Below are 23669 nucleotides of genomic sequence, written 5' to 3' on the forward strand. Positions count from 1 at the left end.
CCAACTAAATGCCAGTAGTGTCCCCCAATAACCATGCCAACCAAATTGCACCCTGGTGGGGGGATACTGCACTCACTGAGAACCACTGTTATAGAGGAAGTGAAGCTCTATGGATAAGCTTCACTTAATTTAATTAAAGTTTAATTAAAGTATTTTTAATTAAAAAATTTTAATTTCAAGAATTCCTTCAAAGTTGAGATTTTATAACTCTAGACACCTGAGAAGTTCTCGGTTTTCAAGATGCTCTGTGTTTCACCGGACTAACCCCTCTGACCACGTTAGTAAGGCAGCGCGGCACCTTTAAAGCGGGGCAGGCCTGGTTAGAATCCAGACTGAGCATCTACAAGGAATGTAGCCTCGGGCAAGTTACTCAATTTCTCTAGCCCTCAGTTTCCTTATCTGTAAAAGGGCTGTTATAGAGATTAAATGTGCCCAAAAGGTGTCTATAGAGTGTAGTGCCCCATGAAACAGAAAATTCTATCCACTGAGAGTTCAATGAACCCAGCTGTTCAACTGTTCATGAAAATTACACCTACCTTCAACAGCACCTGGAGAGCTGGATTCAAATTTGCCCCCAAAAAGAAAAATCCTATAGTGAACTAACTGAAGCTAGGTGGCCCCAGAGAAGATAAAGATGACGGCGACGAGCAACGGTTGAACATTTATTGAACATTAGCCCCAGGCACCAAATTTTTTGTTCAGTGCTGTTACTCACACTGTTTATTTTAGTCTTTATGACTGTGTGAGGGAGTTAATATTCTCAATCACTTTCAGATAAAGAATCTGAAGTTTAGAAAGGTTAAAGAATTCATTCAAGGTCAAAGAGCCACAAGAATTAGAGCCAGAATGATCGGCTTTGTCCAATGCCAAAGTCAGAACCACCAATAATGGCCTCTGATTCGAAGCTCTATTACTACACAGAATTTTCACGTCAACTGCTTGGCTCTTCCTGGATTCACCCACCATCAAAAAGAACAAGAGGGTGAACAGCGGCATTCTGGCCAATTGTCCTTTAGAATGTAAATCCTGCACTGTATTCAGGTTAGTCATTACTATTCATCAATAAAAGCTCTATATTGAACATATCCGTGCATTCAATAAATATTTATTGCACTGAATTAGATTTTTTAAAGAGCCAACTGGAAAGCACGTTCCCTTAATTCACTAAATTAAATGAACTACCTCAAGTTTTAAGAACAGAAGTAATGATGCAACGTTGAATATGCCAGAAATATTTCCCTTAGCAGTTGGCAATTTTTTTCTGTTTCTGTTGTTTTGAAATATAATCTTATGCCAATCCAATTATTTCTCCACTGAAAACAAAATTAGTAAATGCAGAGAATCAGAAAATGGAATTTTGATCTTTTTAAAAAAACATTTCTTTATTGATATTAAGTTACAAAAGTTCCTTTTCTCTAAGGACTAAAATTATAGGTTCTTTTTAGAAAAATAGGATTCTACAAAAATTCTACCAGAGGTTTTTAAACATATTGCATGCATTCTCTCATTAATACTCATAAGGGTATAAGAATTCAGCTTTGAAGAGTTTCCTACCTGAACACAAAGACAGATTACAAAGGAAAAATATGCAGAAATTCATATAGAAAGTTATTGGAGGAAATGAAAACACAACAGAGTCTACTCTGCTGATCTCATTTACCAACCATAAGAGACAACTTCGTCTTTCTCACCATCAATCACTATTTATTGGATGTCTGATACACACATATGATTGTCTCTCACTAGAGCTGGGAAAAACCTGATGCCTGCGCCACCCACAGAGGTGGTTTCCAGGGACACTCCCTACTATTGCTCCAGCACCACAAGGTCACTTCAGGTCATCTCTAAGAGGAATCGAAAGGTGGTAGGCTCCAAATGTTATCAATAAAGAAACAGGTAACATGGGAAGAAAAGCTTGTCCTCAATTACTGCTGGAATTCATTTGAATATTATCAGACAGACCTGTTCCTACAATCCTAGGATCTCTAGCCTGTTTGATTTTTTTGCATACATCATTTAGCCCTGGCCCAAAAGCAGCCAGCACCATAGTCTTCTGGAGTCTCTCTACTGGTACAGAACTCAAGTTCATTCCCCCAGGCCTTGCAGAGAATAAGTGCCATTGTGAATCCCTGTGCTCACAGCAAATGCCATCACCACTGCATGGGTCTTGGTCTTGCACTATGCCCCAGCTCCTTCAATTCTAGGACAGAAATAAGTGTGAGCAGTGGTTACTACTACTGATTTTATTATTATTATTATTTGGTGGGAAGGGTCTCTTTGATGGATCTGAATTAGGGTTAATTGATGCAAGCAAAACCAATAAAATTTGACGGACAAAAGATGTAACAAATGCATGTGTTTCCAAAGAACATACAGTATATGGGTTGCCAACACCACATTTCAGGAATTAAATATAAGAGCTTTAGTTGAGATTATCAAGAGACATCAAGTTCACTCTATCAGGTAAACTGCCATTTCACTCAGGAAAAGGCCACGTGCGTCTTTGTTCTCCGTCGATGTTATCTGCAACTGAATGCATTTTCAAAATACACTGGCATACACTCATACTTGTAGACATGCAAAATAAAATATAATTGAGTTATCACTCTTTTTAATGTACTTTCAGCATATTTATTTACATGCGGAGTATAGGTGGCAATATACAATTTACACTTACTCCAAAATAGTGCCTTGTCACTTATGTATAAGCAATCTCTTTGATTCAGTTAAGCATTTAAACTGGGAACCTGTTGTATGCCTACCACCGTACTATTTATCTAAAACCTATGGATATAAAAAGAATTCAACATGCTCTAAGGAAACTTTGATTTTTGAAGAAAGAGAGAAAATTTACATAAACAAAACAATGTGAGTGGCTATGGACGTTCGGCTATAAGAAGGCATCATCTGACACCAATGGTGACTTATGCACATCTTGGTATATCCATCTATAGACTTTGATATTATTCTTATGGATTGAATTGTGTCATCCCAAAAAAGATATATTGAAATCATATCCACAGTACCCCAGAATGTGACCTTATTTGGAAAGAGGGTCTTGCAGATGTAATTAGTTAAAATGAGGTCATACTGGAGTATGGTGGGCCTCTACTCCAACGTGACTGGTGTCCTTATAAGAAGATGGCCATGTGAAGACAGAGACACACAGGGAGAACACTACGTGAACACAGAAGCAGAGATTAAAGATATGCAGCCAAGGAATGCCAAGGATAGCCAGCAAAATCACCAGGGGCCAGAAGAGGCAAGGAAGTTTTCAGAGAAATCATGGCCCTGATGATTTTGGATACCTAGCCTCTAAGACTGTGAGACAATAAATATCTGTTGTTTTAAGCTACCCAGTTTGTGTGACAGCAGCCCTAGGAAACTAATTCACTTATTTTAAATTTTATACACTATCACTCTTCCAAAAGGATACTGCTCCGAAACTGTTATTACTTTCCCACCATGTCTATTCTGCCACTCTCTCTCATAATTTAAAGGAAATGTGGGCATGTAATTGAGAGCATTGGCAAATATTATTTTGAATATTAGAGCAGAAGGCTCACACAGTTAACATCTGTACACAGGAAATAATTCAAGCATAGCTTATTTGAGTAGGTGGACTACATACTGACCTGAGTATCAACGCAAGACCATAAAACGTGTTTTGGAATATTCTGAGAATGTAGCAAAACCATGTATTATGCCATTCTTATCAGACTTGAGCGATTGTAGTCTAACTAACTCATACTGCTAGGTTTCTTATGCACACTTAACGCTATCTTGTACCACTTTCTAATTAACTGCTCCTCATGCCCACATTCCTTCCAATTGGTTCCCTTCCTCTAAAGGCTGGGAACATGTCTTGTGCTGTACATGCATGAGTACATGTGTGCACACTAGCACACATACGCAAACACACAACTCCTGGTTTAGGCTATACATCATAAAGTTGATTTTTGATTTGTTATGGCTAAATACCTAACAGAAACTGACTCTGGGTTATTTAGATTAGTGGTCTCCATTTTTAAAAGTTATATTTCACATCAATAAAAGTATCTGAGCATAAAATCTTAATATGTATATTTTTTACTTATAAAAAACACGTCTTCTGCACTAATATATGAATTATAAAACATATAACAAAAACAGAAGTCATGAAAAGATGAGATAGACTTTCTAACAATTGCTTCTTGTACCCTCATGGGGCGTGTGCAGCTCAGTTTGGAAACCACTGGTCCAGACAAGGAGAGCAGATAGGTGAAACGTTTCCTAGGATTTGGCCCTTTCCAGGAAATGCAAGATCTTAAGAGAATCTAACATTTTATGAACTTTAAGCACATTCTCTGGCAGATTCATGAAATTGGCTTGATCAGACAAGCAATATTTTAGAGTAGATGACAGAGCTGTCCCTGCAACTAGGATTAGTTTGTACACTGCTAGACCCCAACTGGAAATGCATTTGCTAACTGTGGTGTTCTCTGCAATTGAACCCTTTGGTTTTTAGACTTTAGAAATAAAAATCTATTACCAGATTTTCAGGTAGATTTCTACAAGACTGAGAGAACCAAATTATATAACACTCTGATCTTTAAAATAAAGGAAAGAGAAGGATGGGCAAAGGAGAAGAAACAGAAAACTCATAAATCATCTGTTAAGAATGTTTTCAACATACCAACATCCAATCTTCCTGTGTTCCAGGTACACAACACTGTGCTAGAAAACTGAAGGGCACAGAGTAACATGAAACACAACCCCTGTCAACTTACTGTAAGATCAGCTAAGCCATAAAGCAAGCCAATACTTAATTTGTGGTACATGTAGTTAAGTGCCAGAAGAACTGAAATCAGGGGTAGAGTAGACGTCTTGGAAAGTGTTCATGGAACTGAGTATCAACCCGGTGCAGAATATTGGCTTTAAAGGAAGAAAAGTGCAAGGAAATTTCAGATAGAGACAGTAGCAAAAAGCCTGAAGGCAGGAGTTACCCCCGTGTGTGCATGCGTGCGTGTGTGCGTGTGGTACAGGAGATTCTGACCATACTGGAGTGCTGAGTTCATGGAGGTGGGGAGTGGGAGATAAGGCTGAGTGCCTGAAATGTGGAGAGGAGACAGTGCCGTCATCACCTCAGCAGCATTCTCTGGCTTAAACTTCCAAGAAAAAGCCACCACCAGTAAAATCTCATAAATCATTTCACTTGGTCTATTTATTCTTGAAGAACTAGCCTTGTGGCTGATCCATACACAAAGCAAGCAAGCTAAATGCAGGAAAATATCAAGCAGATGGCACGTGGGTGAAGATGTTGAGGAAGTGAAATATTAGTAGCTTTGAAAAGAGGAAGAGAAAGTAAAATATGTTAAAATGAATATGCATTTGGTAAAGAAAAGTCAAGAATATAAGAATCCTATGATATGTTACTTTTAATAATTTATAACAATTATTATTGTAATATATACAGATAACATATAAAAATGTGAAAATAGAAACTACCTATGGTCCCATCAATGGGAAAAAAAGCTTTAATATTTTGCCATTTTCCTGTCTTTTCTTCTATGCAGACACATTTTAAAATCAAATTAGGATCTCTTTGTACATATAGTTTGGTGGACTATCATTTAAAAAATGACTTCATTGTTGGATTTGTCTCAAATTTTCACAATATCACCCTTGATAATAACTAATACTGATATGGTTGCTTACTCTGTGACACACAGGTTCCAAGCACTTTACATATATTAACTTATCTAACTCTCAATACAATGTGGGAGGGATATACTATTATTATCTTCATTTTACAGATGACAAAACGAAGGAGAAATTAACTTGCCTAAGGTCACATAGCTGGTAAATGGTTGAACACGACTCCAAGCCCAGCACCTGGCTCCAGTGGTCCTGCCCTTAACCCCTCCACCATACCACCGGCCTCCCAGAGACAATGTGCTCCTCACTGAAATTAAGCCTCATCTCTGATTTCCTTAGGATGTACTCTTAGAATAGGATCACTGGTGCCAAGGGACTCTATGAGCTAAACTGTTCTCCATCTGAGGTGTACCAACATACCACTCACCATCCCTGAAAGGGGAATAAGACCCAACCTCAACCTTGCCAGCACTGTTCTGGACTTTTAAAAACCAGTTATTATCTGCATTTCTTTGATGCAATGAAGTTGAATATTTTTTCATGTCTTGGCCATTTATAGTTCCTTTTTCGTGAATTATCTATTCCTATCCCTGCTATAGGCTGAATGTTTGTGCCCCAATCCCCCCGCCCCACCCCCCGCTGTCCCCGCCCCAACTCATGTGTTGAAGACCTAATGCCCAAGGGGATGGTATTAGGTGGGGCCTTTGGGAGGTCATCAGATCATGAGGGCTGAGCCCTCAAGAATAAGATTAGTGCTCTCATAAAGGAGGCCCCAGAGGGCTCCTTAGTCCCTTCCACCATGTGAGGATACCATGAGAAGCTGGCAGTCTGCAACTCAGAAGACAGCCCTCACTAGAACCCAACCATGCGGCACCCTCGTCTTCGACTTCCAGCCTCCAGAACTGTGAGCAATAAATTTCTGCTGTTTATAGGCCACCTAGTCTATGGTATTTTATTATAGCAGCCCGAACAGACTAAAACAATTCCTCACTACAATGCTTTTTAAAGAGTTACGGCATGTTAAATTGAAACTATTTTGGAAGTTGCTGTGATTCAAGATATCGAAGAGGGCTGCTAACTAGCTGTTCCAGTGGGACCCTGTAGACAGGCAGTACCTTGGGGGAATCACCAGGACCTAGGGCTGAGGGCTCAGCTGTGAATACCTGGGACCATCAAGACTGAGCAGGCCCTCCCAACAGAGGATAGCCGGGAACTCCGTTATACCATACAGCAGGGGCTGTACTTATCCTACGGCCAGAATATTCATTACTGCTACTCACGACACCCTCAATTTCTCATATCAACATGTCAGGGGAAACCAATCAGTAAATCTGATGTTTGCTTAGCGAGGTCAGAATTACAGCAGGAAAATAAGAGATCTTGAGGGATCTCACACGTACGGAGTTGTCTCACGTATTTTTCCTATTCTATACGGCATACCTGGTTAGCGACCAGAATCACTCACCAAAGGATTCCACACGAACAGTGCTGAACACTATTAAATTTTTCCTCTAAATCCTCTGTTAATCAGTCAGCAGCATAAGACCTCATTCCAGGCACTCTGCAATAAAACCCAGCACCTAGGACACCCTCTGATTCCTTGGCTTGGAGGTAAAAATACCTCATTCACAGGGGTCAGCCTGATGCTGGTAGTGGTTAAGTTCACGCGCTCCCACTTTGGCAGGCTGGGGTTTGTAGGTTCCCATCCCGGTGGCAGACCTACGCACTGTTTATCAAGCCATGCTGTGGCAGGCATCCCACATATAGAGGAAGATGGGCACGGCTGTTAGCCCAGGGCCAATCTTCCTCAGCAAAAAGAGGAGGATCGGCAACAGACGTTAGCTCAGGGCTAATATTCCACACACACACACACACACACACACACACACACACACACACACACAAAATACCTCATTCACAGACAAGGATCACTTCTTAGGATGGGCCACTCTCTCCAGATGGTTCACGTCATCTATCAGGGTGGATGTTTAATACTTTCAATTTCTTAAGAGTAACCTTTTCTCCTATTAGATCCCTAAACTCTAGTGACATCCTGTTTGGAGGCTGTCACCCCTTTGTGTACCAACTACAGAGGCCAACCCAGGGGCAGAGACATAAAAGATTCTCCCAGATGAGGGCTATAATAAATATGAAAGTTATTTTTAATGAGTGTTAACACAATGTTTGAGAACCTGTAAGTAAGTCAGGGATGCTAAAGAAAATGATATGGACGTGTATCCTACTGAGGGGAAGGGTTGGGGGATAGAAGAGGGATGAATGGTTAAATAAAAGCTTCATCCTTGGATTTTTTTTTTTTGACCAATCTTAGCATACTATCCAAAATCATAGTTAATTTTTACTAGAAAGGCAATTTTGCTATTTATAGGAAACACCTGTTCCCAGGATGGAGGCCTACTTGAGACACTATATCACATGTGGAAGGCTCCATGAGTTTCTGGAATCTCAACTAAGAATGGCCACTAGAGATGACATCAGAACTGAGTGTGGCTTGCTAATGAAAATAGGAGGACAGAGTGTTCCAAGCAGAGGGAACAGCATGGAGAAGAAAAATCATAGGCTATGCATGGGCAGGGGTGACAATCAGTTCTGTATTACTAAAAGAGAGATTCTTAACTTGGGGTCCACAAACCAGGACATGTAGGAAAAATGGTGTGTGATGAGACCATGACTTTCATCAGATTTTAAGAGTCCCTGATTGGGGGGAGAGTGGGAGGGTTAGTTAAGAACAAGTATGGGCCAAATGCATGACCGGTAGGGGCAGGGGGGCAAAAGATGAATTCCTCAGGGGCCCAAGAGACCAGGCTAAGATTTGTGGTGGACTCCTTCCTGCATAGGATGGGAATCCTTTAGGTTTGAAGAGGGACGTTTAGAAAGACGACTGGCTGAAATGTAGGGAAAGGGAAAACGCAGGCAACTGTCCAAAGCATCCGAGGAGCCAAACAAGGGTGGTGGGAATGGCAAGAAGGGAATTCGAGAAATGGCTAGGAAATCAAATGAGCAGGCTGAGTGTGCATATTTGCTTGTATATGCATAAAGTGTCACGGAAGGATTCCCAAGTAACTGACAATAGTGGCTGCCAGTGGACGGGGAAGCAGGTAACAGGGAAAAAGGATGAGAGGGGGTCCTTTCACTGTATACCACCCATTTGTACCTTTTAAATCACATGAAGATATTACCTTCCATAAAAATAATTGTTTTAAAAAAGACACGGAGGTTATCAGAACGAGGTGCCGCCACGTAAAAATTTGCCCACATCTCCCTCCAAACCCCCTCCAATGTTTCAAGTTGCACTTTTGAATTCAGATTATTTTTACCCCAAAGGCTCCTGGATTGCCCAACGACTGACCCTTGAGAAGGGCAACTCTGTTGACCTGGGTGATAAACATATTAAACTGAACTTGGCATCATATGGATGTAAATAACCATTTACCTGGTAAATAGTTATCAGGTAGTTGTCAAACACCAGAATGAAGAAAGTCTGGTCAGTTAACTCATGGAGCTCAATCTTTTAAATGCTAATGTAAATAAAAGAGGCTCAAAGAAGAATCTACATCTGATTTATTAAAGCAAAGATGAATCAAGTAAATTATTGATGTGAAAAAGGTCAGACGTGAGGTCCAGTGTGGCGAGTGTTAAGCTAGCATAAGCTAGCTTTTTGGCTAAAAATGACTTTTTTTAATTATATGGAATGAAATCTCCTGTTCAGCATTTAATTATATGGAATGAAATCTCCTGTTCAGAGCATACAAGGCAGGTACTCCAGAAATAACTGACTTAAAATGAATGGTTTTACCAATTTTAAATTAGTAATAAGTGGACATAAATTTAATAGTTAAAAAATAACTAGAATTTAGTTTCGCAAAACTATTTAACACTGTTTTCCATTTGGCTATATAAGCTCAAACATACTCAACTTGCCATGCTTGTTCAAAACATATTTAATGGAATCGATTAAACTTGTTAATCAAAAACACACTGTGTCCACAGATCAGTTCTGCAAATGTTTTCTTTTATTTGGTTTTATGTTTTATATTTTGCCTTTTTCTACAAAGGATGTGAGTCAGCTTAAAATAATAAATTCAATAAAACGGGAAAATATAATTAGGTAACAATCAGAATCAAGAAAAACAAGGTAGAACAGAAGCTCAAGACCAAAGGGAAAGTTAGAACATCAATATTAGGTCACAGGTTTTTACAGGGTTATTAAAATTGAGTTGCAAATTTGACTCTGCATTTCCTAGTAGCCAAATCAGAAAGGGAAACAGAATCAATGATGTGATTCTAGTTTTGCATGATGAAAAATAGACACATCTGTTCAGCGGAACTAAATCTTTTCTTTGGCATTTGGAGCTGAATGGAATTTCTTGCACAGGTGTTCAAACAGGAGCTGTAAAAGGGACAGTGATCTTAATAACCACATCTCTTAAGTAACATAACGGTAGGTTTCTTATGACCGTCTTCATTAACAGAATCCCTCAGTGTGAGCAAAATTGGGGGAGAGGAGTGCAAAGGATGCAAAACAATATAACCAAAGTACATAGTTTCTGAAGATCTGGTCTAACACCTAGAATTGGAGGGGAATGGGTGGATATCACGGCCTTTGTTCAGCCAAGCCTCTGTAAACATCGTTTCTCTCAATTAAGCTTCTTATCAAATTTATGAGCAGACAATTCGTATTCTCTGGCATGTGCAGAAACAAAGGCATTCTCTCCCACTGCTGAGTGGAGATGAGTACACAACAATGACTTTTCAACCACCAGTGCCTTCTATTTGAAATTCAAGGTTATACACACTTTCTTTTCTATACTTTTTCTGCAACCATAACAATTTTGGTTCCAACATATGTGAATTGACTGGATCCCATTGGATGTAAACAACAACAAACATTATGGGCTGGGATAAAAAAGGAGTGGGATAAAAAATTATGCTGAGATAATAAAGGACAGTAAGTAACATTTAGCAAAGAAGAGATAGAGGTTTCAGCAATAAAACCTCAGGAAAAATACAGAAAGATAAGATAGAGTGAATGCAGGTCTTAGAATTGCATTCCAGTGGTACATGTGGAGGCAGGGTGCTGGAGGCTCACCAGACAGGACCCAGGTAGTGAGGCAACCAATCGCAGAGGCATTGCGCACTTGGATGCAGGACACAGAAAAATACCTCTTCCATTCTGAGATTAGGAACCAGCTCTTACGTGACTGATTTCAAGGCCAAGAGTGCCCGCACTGTCTAAACACTGAACTTCTATCCGTCAAATGAACAAATAAATGTTTATTAGCTGCAACAAAGAGTTTACTGTATCTACAGGGGAAGGCTCTTTTGAGAAGTCTGAAGTAAGCAAGGAAGAATTATGTAAATTAATGGCTCGATAGCCTTGATCTCAAATTTAAGATGTGTAAAATGCCATTATCTTTATTTCATGGGGGAATGTTTGCTTTGTTTTAATAAATCATAATATATTTTTCATAAGTTCCCTCCCACTGTTGGTTCCCCCAATCTTACCACCTTTTCCATGAACGTGTTAATTCCTCACCATCTTGAAGAACTCAAGCAGGCTGGAGAAGCAATAGTAATATTGTGCAAATAAGTTTTTTCGGTAATATGTAGTGAGGATGGTGAAAAGGTATTAAAATGACAAAAAAAAGAAGGAAAGAAAGAAATGACTAGACCACTTCCAGATAATTTTGTTAAGCAAAGTGATTGAAAAGAGGTTAATACTGACTCATAAAACTTACATAACAGCAAAAGAAAAACAAAATCAAAACAAGAAATATCACAGTGCAAAATTAAAGCAAATGAAATGTGATGCAGTTATCCTTGATTTTTTTCAACATAACATAAAATTTAAAAGCAGAAGGGCACTGAATCTTCCAAACCCAATTTCACAGCCACCCTGGTTGTCAACCTTGTAAGTTGATATGCTTATACTGAAGAAAACCCATACAGTTGAAAATGTACATCTATACCATTTACTTTGAATCATTTAGAGATGACAGAAACTTCTAAACGCTTTATTTTTACCTTTACCTGTAACAGAATATATTATAATTAGATTAACCACAACAACTCAACTCTAAAACTAGCTAATATGTCACTTATTAACCAAATCACTGCTACCTCTGGAGTAACTTAGAATTTTCTTTTAAACATGAATTATATATATTTTTTATTGTGCTTGAAAGTTTAATTGAAATAAGTCTGATTACCAACGAGACTGGAAAATCTGCAAGCTTAGACATGCAATGAATTTACGTTAGGAGTTGGAGAAAATTACCTCATTTAATACATTTAGAGAAGAATAGTATATGTTCCTAAAAATGTCAAAATTCAAACTCTGACGTTAAGACAACCGAATTTGACTATTCATACAAAGAAGCAATTTTTAAAATCCAGTTAAACTTCACTGGCCACAGGACACACAAATACATTTTAATCCTAAATTGTCTTTAGATGAAGCTTGAAACGCAGTTCATTCCACAAATAACTAATGAGCGCCCTTCGTGCATCAGACGCAAGGGATTACAGGATTGAAGACGAAGACTCTGTTCTCCTGGAGCTTACACTGGTTCATTTCCCAAAGCTTTAACCTTAATACGTTAACATAAAATTGGAGGTTATAGTGATCCACTTTCCAAAACTCTATACCTTACTGCTTAACACAAAATAAAAAATGACAGCCTGTGAAGAGAGAGTCTTGCCAAAAGCTCTGATGTATGAACTTTACACTTGGGGGAGAAGAAGGAATTCATAACCAGTTTTTCAGAAATACAAACCGTAATATCTAGTGGGAAGCTAGGCTGTGCCCAAGGCTGCCTCTGCTGGCCGACTCGGAGCATCCTTCCAGCAGATTCTCAACTCCCGACACCTGTATCAAACTTGCCACTCTTAAACACATCCCTTCACGTAAGCAGGAGGCTCCCAAGGAGGTTGCACGAGAATATCCCCAGCCTCATCCATCTCCGGAATAATGTGTCTTCTAGAAGGACCTTCTCTAACTGGCCCTAAAATGTTGACTGTAAGGGTTTGAGTCATCAATTTTATATATCAGCCAGCCAGCTGTGAAATACACAAAAATCCACAGCAAGTTCTATATACCGCTAAATAACGCTTTGCGTGGCTATATGTTTAGCTAAAACAGGAAGAACGCATCTGCTCACGCCGCTGAAAAATTACGGTAAACGCTTCTACCTGAGCTGCTGAAAATCCAATAGTCTTCCTCCTCGCAAATAAGCACACACCAACTCGTCCTCCCCACCCCCTCCGGCAGCGCGCACCCCACGGGCCCAGGGGGCGGGCGGGGAAGGGTCAAGCTCTCCTTCGCCACGCTCGGCCTCCCGAGCTCAAGCAGAGGTTGTCAGGTTAACAGGGGGCTGCCCCCAACGCCATAAGCACACCTCCGAGCGCCCCGCCGACCCGCGGCGGGAGGCAAGTTTGGCGAGTCGTGGCCCCTGCCCCCCGCCTTTCCCCAGCGGCAGCATCAGCTGCGGGCGGCGGCGAGGGCTGGTCCCCGGCTCACCCACCTACCTACAGGGCGGGGGCACCGGCTCCTCGGGTCCAGGAGAAGGGGATCGGGCGCACGCATTTCTGGGAGCGGTGGCCTCTGCTGCTCGGCGCGGGGGAGCGCATCCTCTAGGGTGGGTGGAAGGGAGGTCGGGGGAGGACCGTGCGCCGAGGAGCAGGGGCAGGAGGGAGGAGCGCCGAGGCGCGCGCCCCCGGGGACCCGCGTCCGGAGCTGGCGGCCGCCCGGACTCCTCGGGCCTCGCCCCGCGCGCGGCACCTTGCCAACCCTGCAGCTGCGCCCGCGGTCAGGGCATCGGCCGCGACAGGCTCCCGGGCCGGCCGGAGGCGGGGAACTGCGGGTGGCGCGACGCGGTGCAGAAGCCCGCCTCTAGCTCCGCCCGGCCCGCGCCACGCTCTGCGCCCCTCCGCAGCGGCGGGGGCCGGGGAGCTGCGCGACCTGGCTCGGCGGCTGGGGCTGCAGCTGCGGCATCCTCCCCGCCCCGGCGCCCTCCGAGCTGGGAGGCCGGCCAGCCCCGCCACCCCCGGCTGCTGCAGCCTCCGCTGCGCCGGCACAGCCCCAGCCCGGGCCCGGCGGCTCCGCCCTGGAGAGCTGCGCGCGCGGCCTCCGCAGGCCTCGGCCCATTGTGACGCCTCCCGAGAGCCAGCTCGGTGCTGCCGGGGCGGCAGGACGCCGGGCGGCGGAGTTTAGGAGGGTCTGCTTACCTCGCCCCGGGGCGCATCCCCTACGGCTGGCCCGCTGTGCCCGCCACTCTTCGAGGAAAGTAAGGCTTTGAGAGCAGAACTGGCGTTACAGCGTCTCCCCGAGCTTTAAAGCCTTGAATTTCCTTCCAGCTCGGGGACCATTGGCCACAATAAGTGCATCCCTCTGTCCTTTCCGGCGTGGCGTTTCGCAGAGGGGCCCGCCATCTCCTCCCCCTCCCGCACCCGTCCCCGGTACAGCATCGCGGATGCTGCCAAATTCCAGTCATTACAGCAAAAGGGACGTAGCAGTTGGGCCCTCCAGGCTGACTCTTGGCAGACACCCGAGAGAGCCTTGGTTGGGAGGATTTGCATCAGCGGCAGGTCAGGGCCTGTGAGCTGCCCATCCCCACTCGGGCGCTGTGTGATCCCATGACCAGCACTGCAAGATGACTAGGAGGATTTGGCCTTGAAGTTTACCCTTACACACAGAAAAACTCAAGGCAGAGCCTGCAGCCGGTCTGATAACACTGGTGCGTCAGAGGCCATACACACAGGCACATTAGATAGCGGCCTCCTCTGGGCTGTTGATGCTGCTTATGCTGTAACAGCCTCGGATGGAAGGCGGAGCGAAGCATTTAACCGTGGTGGCTTTGAGATTTCAGTTGCAAGTGGTTGTGTTATACTGTCTTGCAAAATATGGAATAAGCGCCCAATGCTGCGCTGAGCATGTATAAAATTGGACCTCAGGTTTACATAGTTTTGGTCTGAATGTGAAGAATCGGGGGTTTTCCTCTTTTTTCTATAGGCATTGTGTTATTTGCAAATTATTTTCAAGGGAAGATTAGGCTCCTATAAATATAAAGAGCTGATTTCACGGAATCAAAAGAACATGGTTTGGATTTCCAGAGAAACTGAGCTGCTCTCACACTTCTTTGATGAGTGCTTTTATGATTTTGAAATCTAAGGTTAATTTTTTAAAAAGAGGCTAAGACATGTTCCATAGCAGTACAAACTGTGATACAATCGCTAAGAATTTTTGAGATGAGTTCTTTTAAGCAAAGTGGAGATCTAGTGGGGAGCAGGGTAGGATCTGCACCGTTTTGAGATCAGGAAAAAGGAGACATAACTCGGTCACTTCTAGGGACTCAGATCTAGAGCCCCAGTTTATTTTCAATAGATACCTATTATTATTCATCATATTTTGCCCCCAAATCAGAATAACTCAATTACAGGAATGTATATGTATATATGTGATGTATAAGTCACAGGATGAAGTCACAATGAGGAGCATTTGGCGGTTGCTTACTCTTTAGCAAAGTTGACATAGAGGTCTGCTTTAGGATGTAGTTTCTGCAGGAAGTGTCCGTTGAGTTGCAATTCTTCCCTGTTTCCATCCTTTCGCCACCAAGCATCCCCTTTTGTTTTTCTCTCTGTAGACGCCATGTTTTGTCAAGAAACAAATTAACTAGTGAAACAAATTAACTAGTGATCTTTTTTATTAGGCAAAGATATAACTGAGTATGTATTTTAAAAGTAGTAACCATCAATTATAAAATGTTTGCCAGCCTTTTGAAAACATTGCTTGTAATTGAAGGATCCTTTTTATTATCTTCATGAACTCCTCTAGGACTGCATGCTGTATCACATGCTTATAACATTTTATTACAGTGAAAGTCCCGGTATAATAAAGATTTCCACTCCCCAGCTTAGGGTAGGGGGCTGGGGGGGAATTCCCCCTTAAAGATTCTTCACTCATTCTTTTTCATTAACTCAGCATTTATTGATTTGACTAAGCCTCATCTTTATAGAGAAATCAGAAGAAATAAAACCATTTCGTTATCCTCTAGATCTGTGCTGTCCAAATGGTACCCACTAGCCACATGTGGCCATTTAAATTTAAATGAAATTAAATTTTAAAATGCAGTTTTTCATTCCAGTAGCCACATTTCAAGCGCCGAGGAGCCCCATGTGGCTAGTGACTACTCTTTTGGACAGCACAGCACAGAACATTTCCGTCACTGCAGAAAATTCTTCTGGACAGCACTGCTCTAAATAGAAAGTCAAATTTTAATTGGGAGATAAGAAAGAATACATAAAATAATTTGGGAAATCTTAGTACACTACAGGTCAAACCTCATTAGAATGTATACTTCTTAAGAACATGGTAATCTCTAAGAATTCAGGCTCTGGCTTCAGAGCACATCTCCACCATGAGCTGACCCTGGGTATGTTACTTAATCTCTGTTGCTTTATTTGTAAAAGGGGGATGATGATGATACCAACTTCACAGGGTGGATATAAGGATTAAATGAGATAATCCATGAATGATGTGTAGACTAAAGTCTAGAATGTGGCCTTCAATAAAAGTTAACTATTACCCTAACAAGACACATTATTCTAATAAATGTTTCCTTTTCTAATAACTGTATCCCTCACATCCCTCACTATACCTGGCTAATAGAAGGTGCTTGGTAAATGCTGTTAATGAAAAATTAGAGTGCTACAGTGATTTGATGGGCATGAGGGCCTCTGTTAAATATGAAAGCTGGCCTTGCTCTGTTGAACGGTAGAGGCCATTGTAGGGCAATTTAGGTAGAACTGTCATCTCACTTTTTCTGAGACAAAGAACCCTGAAACTTGAGGTACATGAGACTGGCAGTATGATGAGACTTGAGGTACATGCGGAGAAGCAGAGATCCCTTCAGCTCTTAAAGGAAGAAAAGAGGGGTCACTTCACTTGCCCTCCCGCTTGTTGCTCCACAGGGTAGGAAGTGGACCAGTGGGAGGCATCAGGATCCCTGAGCTCAGGCATCAAGTGTTCTCCCAAGCGACTTCCTGGGGTAGGAATTCCATGGTTTTGAGAAACATCACCAAACAGTAGCAACAATTATTGCAAACGTCTTCAGTATTTTTCCTACATATCTATCTAAAGATAATTTTGTAATAAAGAACTATGGCTAGTATGTCTTTTTAAGCACAACACTGGTAACCTTCATGGAACTGGAATTCCAGGAACACTGGCAAATACAGCTCTAACCCTTTGCCAATGGATAAGTAATGAGCTCACAATCACTGAAAGAGTTGAAACTTCTTTGGAAATTTTCTCTGTAAAGGGGTAAAGGAGCTTTGTGCATTGGGTGATGAGTTTAGTCTACCAGCACCAGGAAAGTTCACTCTTTAGTGGTTAAACCTACTCTCCTTTTTCTAGCACAGAGAGAAAGACCTCCTTTCACACTGACTTAGGCTGGTTGAGACATGGGAGTTCCACAGGAGGTAAACACTGATGACATCTGTGGAGGTCTGCAGGTAGCCATCCTGCATCTAAGGAGGCTGAACAGAGTTCACTATTTAATGGTGTTGAAGGCAGTGGCTCATTTTCACAACTGGGGTCGTTGATCCAGCGCATCATAGATTCCACCTAGAGTTTTGAGAGGAATATAAATAGGTCCTTTTGTGGATGGACCTTGGTTCAGTGCTTCTCTCAGCTTGTTAGAAAGTCTAAAGATGGGGTAGAAATCTCCTTGAGATTTGAAAGGAGGAGCCTGCCAGAGTGTATTGAGAAAGAAATACTGACATATATAGAAATGGATTGCTGTCTGGGTGCCCATCAGCACCTAGAGCTGATGGCTGATTATTTAGGTGAAGCCCAATAAATTTGCCCTTTTCTTTTATTCACCATTTAAAAACAGCTGCTTTCGGACAGCTTCTGCTGTCTTATTTCTGCTAAAAGTAGTCTCTTCACTAGCTTGAGAATTCATTATTGACTTTTTACATTTTCCAAAAAACTTATTCAAATAGGCTGGTGATGAGACATGGGTGCTAAGATATCATTTAAAATGCTGAAATGAATTCCTAGATACAAAGTGACAGTAAGTGGTGATGGTTGTTTGGATTTACTGGGTGAAAGAGATTTACAGTGCAATAAGCTGAAAAGGGAGTTTTTTGGAGAAAATAATTATAGACTCACAGAAAGTTGCAAAAATGTATAGGGAAGTCCTGGGTTTTCCCCCACCCTCGATGTGTGGGTTAGTTGTCCCCCAATGAAAACATCTTGCATAACCACAGTACAATATCAAAACGAGAAAAGTGACATTGGTACGATCTTTAGAGCTTATTGAAATTTCACATATACTCATGTGAAATTTTACATATACTCTTGTGTGCGTGTGTTTTCTATGCAATTTTATCATCTGTAGAGACTCTTCTACCACTACTACAATAAGATACAGGACTGTTCTATCACCACAAAGCTCCCACAACCTACCCCTTTACCATCACATCCATCCTCCTGCCACCACATCTCTAGTTCCTGTCCATCACTAATCTGGTCCCATCTCTATAATTTCAAAAATGCTGTATAAATGGAATCATACAGTATGTAACCTTTTGGATTGGCTTTTTTTTTTTTCTTTTTCACTCAGCCTCATTCCCTTGGCATCCATCTAAGTTGTTTTGTGTATCAACAGTTTGTTCCTTTTTTTTGATAAATATTCATGGTATGGATGTCCCAGTTTAACCAGTCACCACTGAAGGACATTTCGGTTGTTTCCAGTTTGGGGCTATTATGACTCAAGCTGCTACAAACATTCATGTGCAGATTTTGTGTGAACTTAAGTTTTCATTTCTCTGGGATAAATGCCCAAGAGTACAATTGATGGGTCATGTGGTAAGTGCATCTTTAAAAGAAACTGCCAAATGATTTTCCAGAGTGGCTGTGCCATTTTACATTTCCATCAGCAAAGTATGGGTGATGAATGATGCATTTTTAATCTAGTAAATATATTTACTAAGTTAAAGTATAGTCATACATTTCTTTTACTATCCACTACTCTACCATACTGTAATTCCTTGTTTACTTGAACCCCACCAGACTAAGCTTCAAGGTCAGGGATCCTGTTTTGTTCACCTTGATGTCTTTGGTTTCTAACATCTATTAGATAGTTAATAAATATTTTTTCAGTGAATGAACAAATTAATGAACAGAAGAAGGATAGCTGAGTAAGGTTGAAATCAAATTGAAAAATAAAATTGTCAATAATTGATAACTGAATTTGAATTGGATGCCATGATTTTTCTTGCAAAATATAAGAGCATTTTCAAATCAGAATTCTATAAGGTTAGTCCCTTGTGGGCAAATTAATAAGAACTAAATACCAAATTATTTTGGGCCAAGGTTATTCATTGTAGTTCTTTGGTAACAACAAAAGACTGGAAACAATCTAAATGCCCAATGATATGGAACTGCTTTAATATAATGTCTCTACAGAGGAATGCCATGCAGTTATCAAAAATAATGGGAAAACACTTTATGTAAACAATGGACATCCTTCAGAAGATATTAATAAAAAAAGTTACAGAAGGGTCCCGCCTGGTGGTGTAGCGGTTAAGTGCACATGCTCCGCTCCTGGCGGCCCGGGTTCAGATCCCAGGCACGCACCGATGCACCGCTTGTCAAGCCATGCTGTGGTGGCATCCCAAATAAAGTGGAGGAATATGGGCACAGATGTTAGCCCAGGGCCAGTCTTCCTCAGCAAAAAGAGGATGATTGGCATGGATTTGGCTCAGGGCTGATCTTCCTCACAAAAAAAAAAAAAAAATAGGTTACAGAGAGTTACATAAAGTATGCCACTCTGTGTGTAAAAATAAAAAAAGGAAATTAAAAAAGAAAAGATATATACATAAAGATGTTAAATTCTCCCTAAATTAATCTATAAAGTACAGGGTATGCCTGGACCAGCTTATGCCAGAAAGTAAAGAAGTGCTCAAGAACTTATAGGGACACGTCAAAAGAATACAGGAGCCAGCTTGAAGAGACTCCTTCTTGCCAAATTTGGGACAATTTAAGTATTAAATGAATAATGCAATAGATTATATCAATAATTATATAGATATAGCAATAGATAATACTTTAAATAAAAACACAAAGAAAAAAGAATTGTTCAAACTGATATTTGAAAATTAAATAAAGATAAAAAGAGGGAGGAGAGCAAGGAAAGTTCTTTATATGAGAATAATAAAATTAAAATATCACCGTTTTGTAATCAACATAGTAATAATTGATTCAGGCAAGGATCATCAGTGGATGCTAACACCATTGGGTGAAAGTTTGCTGAAGAACAGAAAAGACATATATTCTCAAAGTATTACTTCCATGGGTGATAATTGCTTTTTTCAACATTTGTTAATTACAAGTATAAAAGGTAACTGTATCATGGAGAAATATGGCAGACACCTTAACCAAATGATCAAACTTAACTGTATTAATTTCCTATTGCTGTTGTGAAAAATTACCACAAACTTAGTGGCTTAAAAAACACAAATGTATTACCTTACAGTTCTCTAGTCGAGAAGTCTAACACACATCTCACTATGCTAAAATCTAGTGTTGGCAGGGCTATTTTCTTTCTAGGGGCTCTAGGGGAGAATAACTTTCCTTGCCTTTTCCAGCTTCTAGAGGCCACTTGCATTCCTTGGCTCAACGTCCCTTTCCTCCATCTTCAAGGCCAACAAACACTGGTTGAGTCTTCCTCAGATCACATCACTGGGACACTGACTCTCCTGCCTCCCTCCATCACTTATAAGGACCCTTGTGAGGATTTAGGGTTCACCCAGATAATCCAGGATAATCTCCTCTGTCTCAAAATTCTTAATTTAATCACACCTGCAAAGTTCCTACTGCCATGCAGAGTAACATATTCACATGTTCTGGAGATGAGGACAGGGATGTCTCCGTGGGGGCCATTATTCTGCTTACCACATTTACCATCAGAGACAATGCGATACATCAGCATTCTGTGCTTCTGATGTAATGCACTGAGAAGGACACATCACTTAATGTAGCTTTCCTGCCAAAAGAAATATTTAAACTGAGAGACTTTCTGAAACAACTGTCCTCCATTATTCAAATAAATCAATGTTATAAAAAAAAAAAGAAGAAGAAGAAAAAGATTGGGAAATTGTTCCAGATTAAAGGAAGGAAGCTACAGAAATGTGACAACTAAATGCAATGTATAATCCTTGAGTGGATCCTGGATAAAAAGAAAAAGAATAAAAGGTGTTACTAGGACAATTGGAAAATTTAATTTTTGACTATATAATAAAAATAGTTTATTAAATTTAAATTTCCTAAGTGTGATAATTGTATTGCTTGATATTGGGAAATATATGATAAAGTATTTAGAAGTAAAGTATTATGAAGTCTGCAACTAACCTCAAGTAGTTCAGAAACACTAAATCGGGAGAAAGCAAATATGGCAAAATATTAACAACTGGTGAATCAAGATCAGTACTGTAAAACAGAAACATAATGTAAGCCACATATATAATTTAAAATATTGTAGTAGCTACATTAAAAAAGTAAAAAGAAAGTAAAATTAATTTTAATATTTTAACCCAATATATTCAATTATTTTAAATGTAATCAATGTAAAAATTATTAATGGGATGTTTTACATTCTTGTTTTTCATATTAAGGCTTAAAAATGCAGTAAGCATTCAACTCTTATAGCACATCTACATTCGTACTAGCCACATTTCAATGCACAATAGCCACATGTTGCTGGTGCTGCTAAATTGGACAGCACAGGTTTAGATGAAGGATGTATGTGTGTTCATTGTCCTACATTTGCAATTTTCTGTAGATTTGGAATGATTCAAGATAAAAAGTTGGGGAAAAAAGAGATAGATATTAGTTTGTATCTGCATAGACTATTTCTAGGAGGATACAGAAGAAGCTGTTAACATTACCTCTGGGAAGAGGAAATGAGGAGAGATTAGGGTATAAGACAGAGATGGTGGTTTTCACTATACCCTTTTGTTCCTTTGGTACAATATTGTCACTAAACCGATGAAAACTTAAAATTATTCTAAAAATAATATCTGCTTTATCTTTTTATTCATAACCAGACACTCCAATGCTAAACTCTGGTAATCCCCAAATGAGAAGTCAGAGCACCCTCTACCGAACTTGATTTCCTAAAAATTCCTTGATATAGGAAAGAGGTGTGTGTCCCACCCAAAATATAATAATTTAGAAATTTCTTCTGGTGATTTTCCATCTTTATTAATTAGTCTTAATAAGTCCTTTTAATCTTTCTGTTTGCATATTATTAAATAATTTTAGATAAATTTTATCAATATCTAAACGCCATCTCTGAGTTGCTGAAAACAAGTAACAATATTCCAGCATAGGCTCACCTGAATTCTGTGCTGACGGATGACGGCTGTAACTCACACCGGCGCCGGATGTCATGAGCAAGTTCGTTACAAATTTATAAGTGTTTTGCTTAAGCCTCCTTCCATCTTGCAGCGGAGCGGAGTCTCTTGGGTTACATTTGTTCAGCTGTAACGGTTGGCACTTTCAAAGCTGAGTTACATCCTATTGCCTTCTGCTCGTATTTCACAAGGATTTCTGAATTGAGGCTGGGCTGGAAGGTTCCTTGATTCTTTTGGTAATTGCATCATTTCCTGGCCGCGTCTCGTACATAATGCGGAGAGGTGAAGCAATTGTCCAGTTAACACTGTATGAAAAATATGAGGATAATGGACACGGTGGGTTTGAAGGGTTTATTGGCTTCTCTTGCAGATGTCCTGGTTCTTGTTCACTAGGCACTTCACCCACAAGGCTCTTTCAGCCTTGTTAGCCTGACTCCCAAACTCTCAAATAAGTAATCATCACGATATCTATATCTATATCTATATCTATATCTATATCTATATCTATATCTATCTATATATCTATATCTATATATCTATAGCGTCCCATAAGGCCCCGTGGCCCTGCATCGCCCACATTTATAGAGCATGTGCTTTGTGCCAAGGACGTGTGCGGTGTCGCACCAGCTCTACAACGTGCAACACTCTCGGTGGCAATCTATCGTCCGATTTAGTAAACTGTTTAGTGGGACTTAACATCTGTGTACGAGGGAAAGACAGAGACAGAGGTTAGATTTAGAAAGAGCATCTAGACGATTAAGAAAATAATAAAGCAAATTACAAGGTTCTGCACAGTACTTTAACATTTGTCTAGCTATAGATATTTACGCGTTACATAATCAGAACGAAATTTCAGGGCGTCTTTTCCAGCATGGCAGTGGGAAGAGGATTGGATTTGCAGGGTCCACCTTGATCCCTCTGGAACCCGGCGGAGCTCGCCTGGCGGTGCTGAGAATTTGCCTCTGTTTAGGAGACTGAGACACAGAACCGGAACAAAGCGGGTGGGGCTTAGAGGCAACAATCTTGTTTTTTACTGGCCACGTTTACGTCGAGACGTTTAAAGAACCAAATACATTTCAGGAAGCATTCTTGTCAGGTTCCCTGGTGGTCTAGTGGTTAGGATTCGGCGCTCTCACCGCCGCGGCCCGGGTTCGATTCCCGGTCAGGGAAGTCATTGTTTTCTGTTACCGGCAACCTAAAATGCGAGTGTTTCATCTGCTTATCTTTTGGTGATTGATTGTTGATGTTTTTTCCAATCATAAAAATTCAGTTAGTGTTTAAATATTATGTAATCTAAGATTTAAAATACACCGTACCTATTTACAGATACAATCAAATAAACAGCATAAAGATCCCTGATTCTAAAGTTACTCTAAATATATTTGTCCAAAAAATTGTTAAGCCTTTTCTCAAATTGCATTTTCCATCTTTTAGAGATAATTTGGATGTGTATACAAGCATTAATTTTTAAGCCTTTGTTTAATCTTGAGCTTTGTTTGACTACTAAAAGGAGAAAATAATTTTAGGAGGGATTATGCCTATTCTGCATCATGCTTAGTCAAGTTCTGCATATTCAGATTATGTGCTTTGTAGAT

General features: G+C 40.6%; 1 protein-coding gene and 1 long non-coding RNA gene across 4 annotated transcripts in view; both read right to left on the reverse strand.

The window, feature by feature from the left end:
- Positions 1 to 14236, reverse strand: part of NCOA7 (nuclear receptor coactivator 7) — a 149857-nt gene extending 135621 nt beyond the window's left edge. For 2 of the 3 annotated variants that reach the window (XM_058566352.1, XM_058566350.1), the window contains exon 1: positions 13183 to 13596. The gene's annotated coding sequence lies outside the window, so the exon portion shown is untranslated. Of the gene's footprint in view, positions 1 to 13182; positions 13597 to 13881 lie in introns of those variants that run through there. The other variant, XM_058566351.1, reaches the window with a different exon arrangement.
- A 5549-nt stretch (positions 14237 to 19785) lies between these two features.
- Positions 19786 to 22994, reverse strand: LOC131420396 (uncharacterized). The gene is made up of 3 exons (XR_009223529.1): positions 22903 to 22994; positions 22057 to 22379; positions 19786 to 20705 (listed from the first exon to the last, which is right to left on the reverse strand). It is a non-coding gene; the product is annotated as an uncharacterized LOC131420396 (long non-coding RNA).
- Between the last annotated feature and the right edge of the window lie 675 nt (positions 22995 to 23669).

This window comes from Diceros bicornis, chromosome 23 (assembly GCF_020826845.1).
Source record: "Diceros bicornis minor isolate mBicDic1 chromosome 23, mDicBic1.mat.cur, whole genome shotgun sequence".
Lineage (NCBI taxonomy): Eukaryota > Metazoa > Chordata > Mammalia > Perissodactyla > Rhinocerotidae > Diceros > Diceros bicornis.